Genomic DNA, 18664 nt, shown 5'->3' on the forward strand with positions numbered 1-18664 from the left:
CAAGAATGCCACTCTTGACGGAAAGACAACCTCGCACACACACACTCGCACAAGTCACCACAAATCACCAACTGGGTGTTAATAAAAGCACACACATGTACGAACCAATAGCGCCATCTCGAGTCCTTAACTACTCATACCTGGCCAGCTTCCTGACCCATTTTGCTAGTGTATATAGACCCACTTGAATGATAACATGCTAATTAACTACTCAGTACATTTGTACCGCAATAATTATGTCACCAAGTAGCAAAACTACGTTTCCTCTCAAAACATTTTAGTCGTTTCTCTACACAAATACAATTATAGGTCAATTTAATCTCTGTAGAATTAGTAAATATCTGAAAATGTACATTTTAAGACTATGTATTTATAACACACAGTCAATGAGAGACCACACACAGTTCACTCCAACTCATATCAGACTGAAGATAAAGCGCAAAAGTAATTCAGTAGGGTTTTCAATCACTCCTTGCATCACACTGCACGAATAACTAATAGACTCTTCTCAACCAGCGACATGAGCTGAATTTAAATGCACTAAAGCTTTCATAAAATATTCTATTCAGGTAGTACAGTAATCATTCCTTTCTTCTAACAAGGCAATTATATCCAACAGATTGACAAGCAATATGTAATCATACAAGTGGTTTATCAGATTGAATGGCTCTAGTCAAACCTAATTTTATGTCCAGGAAAAGTAATTTGGATGCTTGTTTATTCTTTACTTTGATTCATATAGGCCAAATGAAGTGTTGTGGCTCAGAGGATATAGTCTTCAGACTAATTTACTTCAGACCACAAGATTCAGAGTTCAAATCTCACAGCAACACTCACATCCTTTGGCAAGGCATTTTTCTACACATGCCACTCTCCACTCAGGTGTAGTAAATGGGTACCTGGTAGGAAGTAATACATGAACCTTGAATGCTCGGTGTGCCTGATCAGGTAAGCCTGCTACAGCCAGGATGCAGAGCCTAGAAACTATTGTATCAAGCATTATAGGCTATAAATTTTGCATAATTATCATTATAATGATAATACTTTTATAATAGCCAATTTTTAAATAGCGCTTTTTCCAGAATGGACCAAAGCGCTTTACAGCATATCATTACCCCGGTCATTGGATTCATTTCAATCCTGCACGAAAAGTGCACAATTTCCACTCCCTGGGTTCAAGCATTCCTTGCAAATTTTTGTACTCAATACCGAAGACCTGAACAAAGTTTCAACTTGATTCCTTCAAACAATTCTTCAGCTATCGCGAAAATAAAAACAGGATGGTTTGACAGACAGAAAACCCCACAACAATAGCCTCCAGCAACTACCTTCGTGTACATGTACTGCAGGCAGAAACACAAAAACAGCCTCTGAAAAATATTTAAGAATACTAGTGCAAGCATGTGCCAGATGAATCTGGGTTTTCTAATCAAGGACTTGTGATTGAAAAGGGAAGACATGGCCATTTTGAGCCGTGAATGAAAAGAGAAAGTAGTATTGCTCATTTCCAACAGTCTACGGTTTTCGGGTGAGGTAATTAAAAGCTATAATAATGCTTCATTAATTATTTATCCACCTCATAGACTGTCATCATGTTGAAGTTTCATCATGTTCATTAATAATCATCTCATACATGTACTTTTTGCATTATGATTTATATTTCAATGAATTTGAATTATCCTGAAACATGAAAATTATTTATGTTTATATTGCTGTTAAATATGTTTGAGGTACAAGTACAAGTCAAAATGCTATATTTTCATCACTGCTTATTAAGTAGACCATGGACAGGTGACTCTGTATATTAAAAACTTTAAGGCCTTCAGTGAAATAGATAGCTGTATAAAAACCCGCTTATAAACGATTTGTAATGTATAGTGCCGGAATTGACCATATACTATTACTTATCTTGTTTCAGGGAAGTTCACAAGTTATCATTTTCACACTAGCAAAATATTCTCAGATCAGCGTATATTTTTGCAGATTCAGTTCCAGTTTTAGATATGGTCTGAAAGAGCCGGATACTGTCCAGTATGAACACTATAAATGTCACTATGCCTCTGGAAAATATTTTTAAGCATAACCATGTACTGCAATAATGCAAAAGACTCTGGGTTTTCTAATCATGGATTTGTCATTGAAAGAGGGAAGATGTAACCAATTTGAGCTGTAAATGGAAGACACTCATTTCCAACTATCTCTGGTTTACAGGGTGAAGTAATTAAAAACCTATTTCACAACGTACAGCAGTGATTGTTTTGTTATTAAATGCCATTAAAGTTTCATATGTTCATTTACAGAACAATTTATTTTTATCTTGCACTAATGATGAAATATTACATCCTAGGATACAATAATTAAGATCGATGTAATATGTTTGAGACTTTGAGGTACACGTATGTAAACGTTTGTACACTGTATTAAAACTGAACATCAGAGGAAGCTATAGGCCTAAAATTCCCTGCTTTTAATATAAAGTAGACCTTCATGTACAGTATACGTTCAGTACACATGACCGAGGCCTATAATGTACATATTAAAGACTGTGTTTACTCTGACTACACAATTCACATTCCAAATAACATTCTCTATTACAGGAGTTGCTTCTGGATTGACAAGCATTCTTTAAGAGTGGTTTCACACGCTTACATTTTGCATCATTCAAATGATCATTCGAGTGACGCCGCTGACGCGTCACTTGAATGACATAATTTGAGCGTGCGAATGCAAAATAGCGTAATTTGAAATGCGCCATTATGACGGAACCAAGGTGTTTTCCAGTGATGACATTCGAGAATGACTGACCGAAACAGATACATGTGTAGGCCCTATGTGTATGCTTTGACCTCAAAAATGTAATTCTGGGGGCAGAGCTTATGGTGACCTTTCAACAACTTCCACAGAAAAACACATTATGTGGTACCCAAAAGAAGGCTCCTCTAATCAGTGCGAAACAGAAAAACCACAGAACTCAGCCGTGTGTATGGAATACAATTCTAGCCTCATCACAATTCAACTTAGCTTTCATATGACGCATTCTGCACCCGTCTGAAACCACTCCCAGAAACATTGCAATCAACATCCCACACAATGAGATGGAACTCTACCACTTGATTACCATCGGATGATGACAGATGCGGTCCCTGCATCCCCTGAGTCACTAATCCCCTCCCATCAACCAAGGCAAGCCCTGCAACTCATACACAAGACATGCTCAGGGAATAAATTCAATTAGTACAAATGTACCCTGGCAACTACATGCGAAGGGAGTTCACGGTCATTGATTACATTATACATGTAGTATCAGTTCTGAAAATTTGATTATGTCACTCCCTCATTCTTTTTCTGAATTTTTGTTTTAAAATTATACAAAATGTTTTCCAGATTTGACAGTGAACAAGATTCCTCATCGAATCACCATATTGCAGGTTTATAACAATGGCAATTCCACATTTTCAGGGTGCCCAGAATAAAAATTTGTTTTATAGCAAAATGACGAGCAGTGGCATATATATGTACATGTAGATGGGGGGGGACTTTGGGGGTGCTCCCCCCCCTGAAAAAAATCACTACCCAAGAAGAAAAATAAGACAATAAGAAAATAAAACAAAAGAGAAGGGTGAAATATAACAATTTTTTTTCTGAATATTAAATGCCAAAATCCTTTTATAAATTTTGCCCAATATGCCATACATGTACATGTATCTAGCCCCTCAGACTTTTGGGCTCTTTATGCCACCGATGAGAAAAATCAGAATATTTCACATTATAAAATACACAATATACAATGAGTGGGTTATGTCATCACTCATCAGTTCTCTCATTAGCATATCAAGAGGGATGTGCACATTGTCAGGGGCGGATCCAGCCTTCGCCAATAGGGGGGCCCGGAATTTTTTCAGCCATATTTTCCCCGATCGGCCGCTCGAATATGATTTTTGCCGGGATTTTTTGTTTCTTTGAAGGGGTAGTCCTAATGGTCACTTTTTAGCTTTATTCTTATGACACATAAATGTATAATACCATAACCCTTATTTATATAATGCGAGCGCGAAGCGCGAGCTAAATTTTTGGAAATCTTATGTACTTTTTCCTAAAATTTTGAACATTCTGGGAAATGTTTGTTTTCCTGAAAAAAAAATGTGTATGCAAGTTAATAATTACTACGAACGTAAAGAGTGAGCAGAAATGAAGTGATGGAAAAGGTACTGTTAAATACTTGCTTGCAATTAGCCATGAAGACGTTACACATTTTTAAAAATCAAATAATGCGAGCGCGAAGCGCGAGCCGAAATTTTTTGACATTTTTACCTAAGGAATTGAAATTCTTAGCACGTTTTGTAACTTAACAGAATAGGTATATAATTAAACATGCGAGCACGAAGCGTGAGCAAAAAATTTCCAGATTTAGACCTACTGAACAAGACACTCTATTCAATTAGTTTTTGTAAATCATGAGTAAGTGGGGATCTTCCTTACATTAATAATGCGAGCGCAGAGCGCGAGCAGAAAATTTTTGTATACGTTTTGAACTGCTCGAAATTGTACCTGTTATGGACTGCTTGCATTTAGCCATGAAGATGTTATATATTTCAACATTCAAATATTGCGAGCGCGAAGCGCGAGCTGAAAAATTTTGACCTTTTTTTACCTGAATAATGGAAATGCTAAGCACTTTGGGTAATCTTGGAAGGACTCTAAGTATATAAACTAAACTTTATTGATGCGAGCGCGAAGCGCGAGCGGAAAAATTCTGGACACTCTATTCATGTTTAATCATGAAAAGGATAAGTTATTTATCCGCGAGCAGACACTTTTTGATTTTGTGATCTGAAACTGGATAATGATTTAAATAGAGAACAATCTGCGTATCTGAATTAACGTGTGTTTTAGATTTCGACCTAGAATTTGTGTATTCTAAGTACCTTTCTTATCATGAAAATCAATAAAGCGAGCGCAAAGCGCGAGCTAAAAATATATGATATTCCGATCTAACAAAGGGTCAATTTAAGCTCTGTATTGCAAACACTTTGTGGGAAAATTGTGAATTGTGATGGATCACAGTTATATGTATTTTATTATTATTACTTTGAGTTTTTACATAGGACCGGGACATTCTATAAGGGCATTATGTCATCATATGAAAATGATGACTCTTCCTATTTCTCTTCCTAAGCATGAGATCGCGAAATCTGTTAATATTATGGCCTGAAAACTGGACAATGTCATTTAAAGCACTTTTGTAATTATGAATAAGATGCATGATATCTATCAATTCGAGCAGAAATCGCGAGCCGAAATTTTTGATAAACTGTCATCAAAGTAGTTTGATTTAGAATTAATATTGGGATATACATAACTCACTGGGCGTTGTGGCGTGCACCTGTAATCCAAGCTGTGGGGAAGTTACAAATTGATGCAGAGGTTCGAAGTTCGAGCCCTTGTCACGTCTTTCGGATGGTGACGTTAAAGGTCGGTCCCAGACGTAAATAATCATATCTGATTGATAAACGTCTGACAAAACTCAAATACACACTCACTTATCAAAATGCTAGCGTGCAGCGCTAGCTGATACGTTTTGACAATCCGACCTGAATTTGGAACTTTTTGAGAACTTTATGGAATACAGGAAAATAATAGGTACATGTACCTGACAAATCAAATTTTGCGAGCGCGCAGCGCGAGCAGAAAATGATAATATTCAGACCATAACACAGACATTTCTACAGAACACTTTTTTAAAATCAATTTGTAAATCAAACAAAATAATGAAAGTTCAAAATTTTATACCCTAACAAATAGATTTTTCAAAAAATTATTTTCAAATTCTTCCCCTCATGTTATTTTATTCAATCATGTTCCTCCTCTTACGTTTGCCTTTCTTCTTTTCTCCTCTTTTTTCCCTTCATTTTCTTTTTTCCTTTCTTTTTCCTTTTTTTTCTTTTTTTTGCTCCGCCAATAGGGGGGGGGGGCCCGGGCCCCTCGGGCCCCCCCCCCCCCGGATCCGCCTATGCATTGTTATGTGATTTCAATTAAATTATTACATGTACATGTAGTATCATGCTTGGTTGATTTTTTTTCTTTTTATTCAAATCAGTGATTAGTTGGGGTGGACTTGATGAGGATACAAAGTTGAGCCTTATTTCTGACTTGTTTGTTACTTCTTATGAAGGTTTGCAAAACAAGCTGATGACTTGTTTAGATGTGTATAAACCAAAACATAATTTGCTGGTTTCAACTTTCATACCGTAAAGATCCGGTTTAGTAGCCTCGGAGTGATTCAGAGCATTCCTTTGAAAAGGACCTACTGACTTTCTGGAATACCCGCTAAAAACTGAAATGTACAGTGTAGAAAGGTTGGGGGAGTGACAACCTTTTCTAAATGGAAATATTGCATTTTACCACTAACTTCAATCCAACACTTCCACAGAATTAGTTGGATTCAGATTCAGCATTACACAAGGTTGGATATCATTGAAATAGATCACTCCTACAACCTTTCAAATGGTGATTTAACATTTCATTTTTTTTGCTTAAAATAGTTTTATATAAGGTGGTTTCAGACCGCCTCGAAGTTCGCCAGTTCCAGGTATTCTCTGATCGGGAAATTTACCCCGATCAGAAAATACCAGGTATTTTGGTAATGTGAAAGCAAACTACGCGTAATTTCCCCGAAAGAAAATACCCGCTAAATAATAGGTACTTGGCGAAATTACGAGAACTTTCGTGGGGATTTTTCCAAGGTCGCAGGTATTTTGGCGATGTGAAAGCAAATTACGGGAACTTTTATCCCAGCGTGTCGTTGGGCGCGGCAGCGTGGGTGGCTGCTGGGCTAGTGATTTTGAATCTCCCGCCTTGCCTGCTTATCAGACCACACTGCGCATGCTCGTAACTTCGGGAACTTATCCCGAAGGATGTGTTTCGGGGCGGTGTGAATGTAGGAATAATTAACGGGTATTTTTTAGCCTTAAAAAGTTCTCGTAATTTAACGGGGATTCTTGTGATCGAGGCGGTTTCATAGATTGCACTACCACTGCTATAATTTCCTCAGACATCTTACACTTTTTGTAGGCGTGAGATTCCTGTATTCTGGCTCTTCCCCCAAAATATCTCAGGCCGATATCACAGATTATCTCCCAGATTATCTCCATGTAACGCCTGGTGATCTCTCCCCTGAGTACATGTAATGGCTCCCTGTCTAAACTCTCACACATAAGGGCTGTCTGCACCATCCCGAGTTTTCAAATTAGCGCGCTATTTCTGAACAAGCAAATTATCCCGATCTGAACAATCTCAAGATCATTTGCAATGGAGACGCAATTATCGCGCTAATTCGTAGGTGCAGAAGCACTCGGAATTGTTTTATTCATGGGGTCAGACCATAATACATTGATGCCTTGCTCAAGCAGGAACTGCTCTTCTTGCGATGGTGGAGACGGGTTTCTTGAATCTCGAGATTAATCGCAAAGAGGGCCGATCGGGCTAAAGTCTCGAGATTGAGCAAACTCGGGATGGTGCAGCACCGCCTTATGTGATTTCTGTAATGGGTTGGGTATTGAGAGCACCTTCATGGTCAGAAACTAGGTGGTTTCAAACTATCTCGATCACAAGAATCCCCGTTAAATTACAACATTTTTCAGGCAAGTAAATACCGTTCATTATTCCCACATTCACACCGCCCCGAAACATACTCTTCTGGATAAGTTCCTGAAGTTATGAGCATGCACAGTATACAGCCTGATAAGCAAGCAAGGCGCAAGATTCAAAATTTGCTTTCACATTGCCAAAATACCTGTGACTTTGGAAAAATCCCCGTGAAAGTTTTCGTAATTTGACAAAATTTAAATGCCTATAGTGAGTATTTTCTTTCAGGGAAGATTACGCGTGTTGTGCTTTCACATTTCCGAAATTACCTGGTATTTTCTGATTGGGGTAAATTTCCCGATCAGAAAATACCTGGAACTGCCGAAGTTTAAGGCGGTCTGAAACCACCTATTCAGTCAATCTGCTGATCGATGGGGCAAGGTATGACCTCATCACACTGAATTTTGGACAAGTTTATTTCATCAAGTCCACTACATTGATTGAAGCGTTCAAGGTCCCAAGTACAAGAGAGACGCAGTACATAAAAGGGACAGGACAGTGTAGTGTATGTACATGTAGGTCGATACAGTACTGGTTTTAAAGGGGGAATCCATACTGACATGGAGTTACGTTTGAAAGTGTTTTTTTATAATTTTAAAGTAAAATGTAATAAAGCAGATCAATTATTAGGGAATATTTCAAAGAAAAGTTCGAACTATAAAATATTGTGTATGAAAATCATTGAAATGAGGGGGTCCATTATGAACGATGCCTGTGTGTGGATATCCCCTTCACCCTGAAAAAAGTTTGTAAAGCAGAATTATTGGGGAAGGTTTGATGAAAATCAGACGAATATTCAAAGAGGGTTATGAATTTCCAAAATTTCAAATAAATCCCCTAAAGTTTATGAAAATGATGAATAACAATATATTTCTAATACTGAAAGGGACTTGTCTGATGATACATGTACATATTATAACCATGGAGTTTATAGTTTTTAATGATAAAGGCCTATACAACCACATCAATGAAAGTTTGAGTAGTCCATTAAAGAAGAACAAAGTACATGTATTTTTAAAGTTTTCATTTCATGACAGTTGCTCCATATGTGTACACAGTATGTCATGTGCAAGTGTACTATATGTACACCTGAATAAACCTAAAAATTTCATATAATAAAATACATACATGTAAGACCAAATGGGGATATGACATCATCAGCCCACCTAATGAATATTCATAAAGACATGCCTAGAACTGTTTCACCGGAATAATGCAAAATCTTTAAAATTCAATAACTTCGTTATTTGTGATCCGATTTTGATCAAATTTTCAGTAATTTGCTCTGTGAATTTTACTCTATAAATTTTATTGAGATACAATTATTTCCCTTTAATATGTACAGCAGACTTTACAGTCCTACATGTATATCACAAAAGATCTCTATGATGAAAACATGCCACACTGAACTCTACAGTATCTGTATCAGCATGATAGCATGTTGTAATAGGTCCATGGTGATAGTGACGAACTTGTGTAACCTATCTCAGCTGAGCTGAGTGAGGTCATCACATGCTAACCACAGATGTCCTTGAGCATACACCTGTGTCTGCTTTCAAGACTAACAATTGAATGAGTAATATATGACTACGAGCAGTATTAGAACAGAAAACAAATTGTTCTTCACTTTAAATTCCATTTTAGTGATCCATACAATGTACACAGTGTGAATCATAGAAAATATATCCACTATAGCATCAAGTATGCTATTTTTGTTTCATTAATGGTTGAATTCTGAGAAAAGTTAAACCTGTAGCAAACTGGTTTGAATGTCAATGGAACAAGAGAAGGGAGAAAATTAAAAGATGAAACCTAATATAAGGGCAAATCCACCCTAATACTAAAAGTGGATAAATTGAATATACAATTGTAAGGGGGAACAATCAAACGAGCATAAATGTACACGTAATACAGAAAATTCATCAAATATTTGCAAAATATTAAAGAAAGTTTTGACATTTTAAAGCTTTGCTTTTTAATAGTTTTGAGAACTATGCCCAAGACAGAGATGCAAATGACAGAGTTAATGTCACTCACTCACTCTTTCTTTGGTATTTATGAAATATTGCAATTTTTGCAGATTCAAAAACAAGGATGTGTTCTCTAGGTCCTATATCTATATTTTCTTTTGTATTTTTGTTTTTATGAATAAGATCAAATTACAATATTGAATATTTATAGTTATTCAATGAGATTGAAGAATCGCAAATTATCACATTTACAAGGTAAAAAATATTTTTAAAACGGGCAGAAAATAAGATACAACAAATAATCTGTTACAAGCAGTAGATGTAAACTTATATTAAGCCAGGGTTCATACACGTACATGCATCACTATGTAGGTTGCAACAATGGCAATGCCACATACAGGAGCAATTATTAACATGCTTCGTCTTTATGATCAGGAAAATATTATAAAGAGTGTTCATAAATTATGTGAAAAAAAAAATGAGTGGATGACGTCATCAGTCCCCTCATTTTCATACCGACCCGAATGTGCATGATACATACAACTGTTTTGTGTACTATTATCAAAAGCAAAGAATTAACTGTCATACATGTATGTAACTTTACAAGTAAGCCTACATCTACATTGTAGTTTTAATGAAACTGTCAGCATTATGCTATTCTAATTTTTCTCTTTCATACACTAGCAAAATTTACATGTACAGGTGAATCCAATTTGAAATAAATTTCTGTATGATGCTCTCTATTAAAAACATTTTCAAGACGGGTTCCATCTGCTCTAGATACGATATCATATCCCATGTTCTGGCATTTGTCTTTCCCGAACACCCAATCAGTCATATACCACATCACTGCCTACAGCGTACATTAATAATACCCCCGGCTGTATATTGATCAATAAAATATCAGTCATTTGTAAACATTTAGGCCTACACCCCTTTCATACAGTATGTACAAAGATGAGATCGGATGCTGATCAAGTGCGGCTCAAATGCGGCTTTATTCTGGTCCCTGACCTTTCATAAATCAGAACAGACCACATCTGATTTGCATCAGAGCCACATCAATTTATACCCCTTTCATATCAAATCAAAAAAAGAGATTGGATGCGGATTATGTGCGGCTCTAATGCAGCTTATTCTGGTCCTTGACCTTTCATGATTGGAATATTAGGCAGCATCTGATCCACATCGGAGCCGCAACAATGAATTCACAAAGTGAAATGGGCCTCATCGGAGTTGCATCAACTAATACCCCTTTCATAAACCCCATTAAAATGAATTAGGCGGCTAATAGCAGCATAATTTGGTCGTAAAATTGGAGGAGGACAAGAGTTATCCGCATTACTCTGATGCTGCTATTATCCGCATAATAGCAGCATCGGGACAAGATTTTGAGTTTATGAACGCATTTCCAAATTATGCGGATAATTGCCATGGTGCGGTCACAGGGTCACCCTTTTCCAACACAACCGCATCGGAGGGGGCGTGTCCAGTTGTCATGGCGATTATCCCCCTTTTTCAGGACGGGCGCTCGTAAAAATAATGCGGCTTATTTTCGGAGTTTATGAACGCAATTTTTATTGAATTATCCGCATTACTCTTAGGCGGCTAATTGGAGGATAGGTTTATGAAAAGGGTATAATTCATGAAGTTGGAACAGGTCGCATCTGATCCGCATCGGAGCCACATCTTCATGAAAGGGGTAGACTATTATATACTTGCCCCTTGCGGCGCCCACTGATTATTCCTAAGGGACTGACAAGGCCGATATTGTATGCATGGTCACAGACGTCATGCAGAATGATTGCACGACTAGATGTGGTGAATGCCATAGAGTTACATAATACTTTGATGGGGGTATTCAATGTTGAATATATCTGTGTGATGATCTTCATGCCATCGATAGAGTAAATTAACAAACCTACTCCATGTACTTGCAGGCTTACATGGAAGTACAAAGCATTAATATCAGCAACCTACATGTATATTCTAAATTATATGTTACAGGCTTATACCTGATTCTACTTTTCTATGCAAAATAGGGTGAAATAAATTTGGCAAGGACAATCTACAGGATAAAGCCTGGCAAAATACATGTATAGGCCTATAGTTTTAAGGATATTCGTCAGCCATTCATAGAAAAAAAAATGAATGAACAAAAATAATTAAGATTTTATCATTTTGTCATCGAAGAACCCTATTTCAAAGAAAATTAAACACATTATCAAGAAAGGACGCTAGGCACGTAACAATGCCAAATTTGAACTATAATAATTGAAGAAAAAAATTAAATGGCCACATCTTCTGAAAACTTGGAATGTTTGATGTTTGAATGCAATCCACATTTATTGACTAATACAGCAGGTACGCTAAAAGCTGTCATAGGCCTAATGGTTGATCCATATTACAGTACACTGCATGTGTATGTTTGATACAGTCACTTCCTATTAGTAAATCTACAATAGTGCGACAATACATTATGATTTGATAATGAAAGGTACATTGTACAGTTTTGCATGAAAGAATGACAAACATTTGCCTACATGTGTGTAGAGGAGTCAATGTAAACAGAGCACTTGATCCTTTTTAAATAGAATATATGATTATTTATGAAGAGAAAAGAAATGTCTTCCAAAGGCGATTTTCGAAAGTCCTGACTCTGACACATTCAGACCAACTCGATTCGAAGAAATACGAGAAAATGTTCAGGGCTCAAAATACCTGATTATTTCTCGTATTCATGCCAACCCTTGGCCTTACCAGAGTTGGGCTAATTTATCCATGCAGTTTGATAGAACCATGGACAGTCAATAGGTCAGTATAAAAACCCTCATCCATAAATTTGGTTTCCATCCAAGCGCCTCTGGGCAATTCACAGCAGAGAATGATTGATTTTATAATCGAGAGGGAGGGAGAAAGACAGAGAGAGAAAGGGGAAATGATATAAATGTATAGCAAGTAATAATACCCTCCAGGCCCCATGATTGAAAGTATCTTGTCCAAAAAATGATTAACTGACAAACAAAATGACATCACTTCATGCCATTTACGACTAAATCCCCATTGCTTTTCAACCGCTCTCTATATACTCACAATAAAACCCAGCATTATCCCATCGGTTTCGAAGACCATTTAATCATAGAACCTCTTTAGGCAAAGAATAGACAACAAAACCAATATTAATTGTCATTTTTCAATAGACACATGATACAGCATACATGTATGGGCGTGTTCACAATCTCTTTGCCAAGGAAGAATAAGCGTTTTAGAAATGCTTTTGTAAATACAATTCCATGAATGTCTACTTTTAATGTTTTTTTAGAGTTTCGGCTCCAAACATCTGGATTTGCAAAGCATTTTTTCTTTCAAAATCAAAAGAGAGTATCGCGTTTTATATCTATACTCAAACTGGGAAATGCACTAATTTCATTCAAAGGCATAACTGATGTTGCGTTAGCTACATAGAAAACCATGTATTGGAAGAAAAGACATTGGTTTTTATGTCTTATTTAAAAAACAAAACAAAAAAAAAAATCGTCTCTCGTGTGTGATGTATTTAATTTCCTTTGAATGTACAGTATGTGGAAAAAACAACCAGGAAGAAAAAAAAAATCTCCAGGGCTCTGGGGCTACTACGCATAAGGAATAAACTTGGGAAGTTGTTTCCGGTCAATTTATTTTTCGCTATTTTGAAGCACGAGTTAGTTGCTATATCTTTCAGGATTTCATTCTTAATACATGTACATACATGTATACTGATACTATAACACTGACACAGGTTACGAATTTATGGTATTTTGCTGGCTTGATGCTCAGATTTTTTTCAAATGTCAAATGAAGTGACCAGTGCCTTTTGATCATAATTTTTGTGAGATTGCATTCAGCATAAAAGGGTGCACACGTATGTTTTCAACTTCCAGTATAAATCATGTACCTAAAACCTGATTTCAACCTGAGATGGGAAGCTTGAACGCACCCTGTATGAGTCACACTACTACAGTATCACTCCTTTGAAAGAGTCACGAGCAGAAAAAAAAAACACAAAATGTAGTTGAAATGCAAATGTATGGTGATGACATCAGACGCTATTCGATTCTCAATATGCCAGTCCATGCAATACATGTACATTTTTATACCAGCCTTTCAGTTTCACTTTACTCTCATTCAATTCAATTCATTTCTTTCCGATTTTAAAAACAATTTGCAAATGAATATATACATGTACATGTATATGGTTGTTTTTTTTTTCATTTTATTGCAAATTCATGCATTATCAACAAAAAATTTTGAAATGGAGGACTGGTAATTTCTACATGTATATTGATTTAATAGGTTTTAGAATAAATTGACCTCCAATATGGATAATGGTATCATGTCTTTCTCATACAGAGAGCTCTCTTGATTTTCTACAGAGTAAACAAATGTACATTGTGAAAGGGTGTGTTCATTGTGGGTTTCCAAATTTAAACGGCAAGATCAATTATGATTGAAAACAAAACGCGGATATGTAAAGAAACAAAGGGTATGTACAATGTCATACATTCCTGGTCGTAGAAGAAACATCTTTCAAATCATGATTCGGAGTAAAATTTAAAGGTAGAAAAAGATGCGCTTGAAATCGCAATAGCTCAGATTTTAAACCTACAGCATCACGAATGCGACATTGAACACAACTGCGTTCTGAAACCTTTTTAAATTTGTTCTCACAGTGGAAGCCTACATGTACACTTCTGATGGGTCAAACTGTGCACGAAAGATGCGCTATAAACAAAAGCGGGAATTTAAAGCTGATCAACAAATAATCAGCTCTATATTTTCAACACTGAACACCGCGCTGCTGATTGTTTGTGTTCTGTTTTTTGTAAATGAGTTTTCAATCATGATTCATGAAAATCCACAATGAACACAGGCTGCATTTATGCGACCTCAACCCAGAATCATGATTTGAATCACGATTTGAATCATGATTCAAAATAGCAACATGAATCACGATCCGACAGAATCAGCGTTTATACGACCATCTTTCTATCGCTGTTTCTTCCTGAATTCGGGCCGATCCAGTGCGCATCACAGTGGGCAGTTTGACCCAGGAAGCATAGGTCACCATTTTCGCACGTGTTTCTAAATTCACGTCGGCTGCTAGAATTTTGCTGCCGCTGGAGCCAACGCGCTATCGTTTGTGCAAGTGCAACGTTTACTTGACTTCCGAAAAATAAATCTTTTACTTCCAGAATTCCGTGTATTGTACATGTACCTCGTATAGTTTTTGTTTACTTGTATTCAATTTCTGTGAATCCCGGTAAGGGATGCTTGTGCTATCAGGCTGAGTCCAAAGCACAAGCAGGGCCTGAGTTCGTCGCTAGTCCAAATGGAACTTGAAGACATGAATGATGAAAACAATGAACTATACAAATGACGCGACAGTACAACCCCGGGGGTACAATACACAGAATGATAATTCCTATATAAATGCATGTGACAATTGGCAGATACCGGTACTAGTACACTGGCAGTACTGCTACACGAAAATTAACCTGCACCAAACACAGCGCGCGCCTTTGAGTCGAACCCGGAAGAAGCACGACACAATGACGTCATAGAATCATGATTCAAATCATGATATCGTTTATACGACCTTTTTCGTTCGTGATTCTACAGAAACGTCTTTCATAACGCTCCTTTTTCCGTGTTTCATGTTTGTGATTTGAAAGACGTTTATTTCCACTTTCGACTAAACGCAATCGTGATTCTGCAGAATCGTGATTTGAATCATGATTTTTCTAATCATGATTCTAGGGTAAAAAAGTGTCGAATAAACGCACCCATAGTCAACACACCCTAAAGCAACGGCATTCTAAAATTCAGCCTCCTGGCTGCCACACAGATGCAGTTGTTGAAATGAATACCGTTATTGATTGAATTATGGGATTAAATTGAACTGGAACTGCCTGCAACAATCCTAGATTCATGATTCAATGGTCACGTACATGTACTGTCATGCGTGAATATTTTTTTGATAACAAATGCATGAATACCAGTATGTACAGTATAGGTGAGTGATACCCTTTTCATAAACCCATCCTCCAATTAGCCGCCTAAGAGTAATGCGGATAATTCAATAAAAATTGCGTTCACAAACTCCGAAAATAAGCCGCATTATTTTTACGAGCGCCCGTCCTGAAAAAGGCGGATAATCGTCATGACAACTGGACACACCCCCTCCGATGCGGTTGTGTTGGAAAAGGGTGACCTTGTGACCGCACCATGGCAATTATCTGCATTATTTGGAAATGTGTTCATTAAACTCAAAATCTTGTCCCGATGCTGCTATTATGCGGATAATAGCAGCATCAAAATAATGCAGATAACTGGTCCTCCTCCAATTTCACGACCGAATTATGCTGCTATTAGCCGCATAATTGGGTTTATGAAAGGGGTATAAGACATAAAATGAAGACATTGTTATTTCGACAAAAAAAGTAAAACTAAAAGTAATTTAAAAAAAATCTCCATATCAAAATGCATGGCCTTACTTTTTAAATGAGCAATATCTTCTGATTTAATTATTGTAGCATATATCATATGTACAGTAGAAGTGCTTCTACACTTTACTTTCAGGAGTGTTGATTTGTGCCAATCATCTCTTGCATCATGCACGGATAGATGTACCAGAAATAAGGAAGCGTCATCTTTATATAGTATTCAAATCTCTTCAAAAGTCATTTTAGAATGCACTCTTTCATTCATGATATGCCAATTGTTATCTATTTCCATAAACACATCACATTTTAGAAGCAATTCTGAAAAATATTTTTTTTCAATTTTCGATAAGGTACATGTATTTCTTGTAGGTGGGGTTGAATGTTCACTGCAAATTTCCCCTTCGCTTTTTTATGTTCTTTATAAAACATCAGACCATGTCAACATAATAGGCTTTGTGGACAAGTACATTGTGAGTGCTTGCAACAATTTATTGCTCAATGACATTTAAACCACAGAAATTGAAGAATTGGACAAAATGAATTGCCAAAATGGTTCAATTCTGACTTTCGTCAAGTACCACTAGCTCACTCATAATAGTGTTATATATGTACATGTATGTATAGAGCTTTCTCACCACTAGTGGAAATTTTATCCCCCGGTAATTGGCAATTTTACCCTTATGACTGCCCAAATCGCCCCTAAATAAAATCCCCAAAATGACACGCTCTGGGGTGACCAGAGCGTTGTGGCCCAGTGGATTAGTCTTCGGACTTTGAAACAGAGGGTCGTGGGTTCGAATCCCAGCCATGGCGTAATTTCCTTCAGCAAGAAATTTATCCACATTGTGCTGCACTCGACCCAGGTGAGGTGAATGGGTACCCGGTAGGATTTTTCCTTGAACGCTTTAGCGCATATTAATATGGCGGCTCAGCTACAGCCGGGGTAATAATATGATAACAATTATCAAAAGCGCAGTAGAGTATATGCACATAGTAGCTGCGCTATATAAATGGACCTATTATTATTATTATCTTCTGTAGAGTCATTCAAACTAGATCTGCCACCACAAATATTCAAGAATATGAATTAATAAAATCAAATCAACATTCTAAACAAGGCAGACTAAAAATGATATTGCCACTTTCTACCTACAGTGTACATGTATTCTGATATTGCCTCAAAAGTCGCCCTTGAAATCAAAGAAAGAGCCCTAATAGTGCAGCATTTGCCGATGATAGCCTCTTAAAAATAAATATATCATCAATAAAATTGCCGTGCTGGTTCAGGAGGATACAATTTTCAGGGGTCTGAACATACTGTATTTTCTGTCAGTAATAAAATTAGTGGTGGGTAGGTGTAATGTGTAAAGGAGAGTCACAACCGATGCATGTTACACTACATGTATGCGTCAAAGATTGTTGAATGTTGATTGTGTTGAACCCAGTGTATAGCAGTCATAGCACCCACCAGTCCCAGGCACAACTCAAAGGTACAAAAAAAAATACAGTTCACCAACAAGGTGGGCTGTACTATTGGAGAAGATATACTGGTGGGTTAGCAATGAATTGCAGTATTCTGTAGATCCAGGGACTCCCCTGCTCAGAAATTTTATGTAATTGAATAATGTGGAATGTTCAAACTTGTCATCGACCACTTTCTTGAGTAGTGACAATTAATACTGAATACATGTATGTATAGTGCAGTACATGTATTCATTTCAATTTTTCACAGCAGCCAATCATGCATTGGTTGGAACAAGAAGTGGGAGGTTTGACTTCCCTGGTTGGAACTTCCAGTGTATTTTCTGCTCTGATAAGTTGCCATCTATCTAAAGTACATGTATCTCAAGAGACAAGAATTAATGAAAACTAAAATCTGAATAACATGGTAAATTTAGGGGTTGAAAACATATAATGTACTCTGTACTGTCTATTCATTGTCTCACTCAAAATCATGGTAATAAAAAAAATAGATTAGATCACTTACTTATGAGTTTTGACGTCCAATTGTTAGAGCTGAAATCCTCATGGGATGCTACAAGTCGGTCGTTTCAGCAAACTACAATAATGCGCTACATTGTACATTTCACAACAAACTGTGAATAACTCAAAAGTCTAGAAATTACATGTAATTCCAGAAATGAATACGAGTACAAAAAAACTCCAAATCGAGAAGCTTCATATCAAAAGCCGTATAAGGACAGGATATATTCTGGCCGTTCTCTCAGATGTACATACATGTAAATGTACAGCTTTCAGGAAACTAATAGATGCGGAAGTGACAGTGAACAGGAAAGCTGTTAAAGTCAGATTACATTGTACACATCAAGTTAGGTAGTACTACAAAATAATCAACGATTTGTTTTTTAATTTGCTCTATCAACAATACAGCAGCACACATGTAATTTTTGTCAAATTGCTCTTCAGCTAGTGGGTCAATAGTTTATTTCAGACATTTTCACAGAGATGCCAAGTTCAAAGACCAGCTATGCGTGAGATTTTCTGTGAATCTGATTGAGATCACAGACATTGTGTACAATGTATATGGGGATAGGGTGTGATAATGGC

At 36.9% G+C, this 18664-nt stretch overlaps 1 protein-coding gene across 2 annotated transcripts in view; it reads right to left on the reverse strand.

Moving 5' to 3' along the window:
- The window catches only part of LOC121426482 (unconventional myosin-X-like), a 93704-nt gene extending 75087 nt beyond the window's left edge, over positions 1-18617 (reverse strand). For both annotated transcript variants that reach the window (XM_041622803.1, XM_041622802.1), the window contains exon 1: positions 18084-18617. The gene's annotated coding sequence lies outside the window, so the exon portion shown is untranslated. The remainder of the gene's footprint in view (positions 1-18083) is intronic.
- Positions 18618-18664: the final 47 nt, after the last annotated feature.

The sequence above is a fragment of the Lytechinus variegatus genome, chromosome 13 (assembly GCF_018143015.1).
Source record: "Lytechinus variegatus isolate NC3 chromosome 13, Lvar_3.0, whole genome shotgun sequence".
NCBI lineage: Eukaryota > Metazoa > Echinodermata > Echinoidea > Temnopleuroida > Toxopneustidae > Lytechinus > Lytechinus variegatus.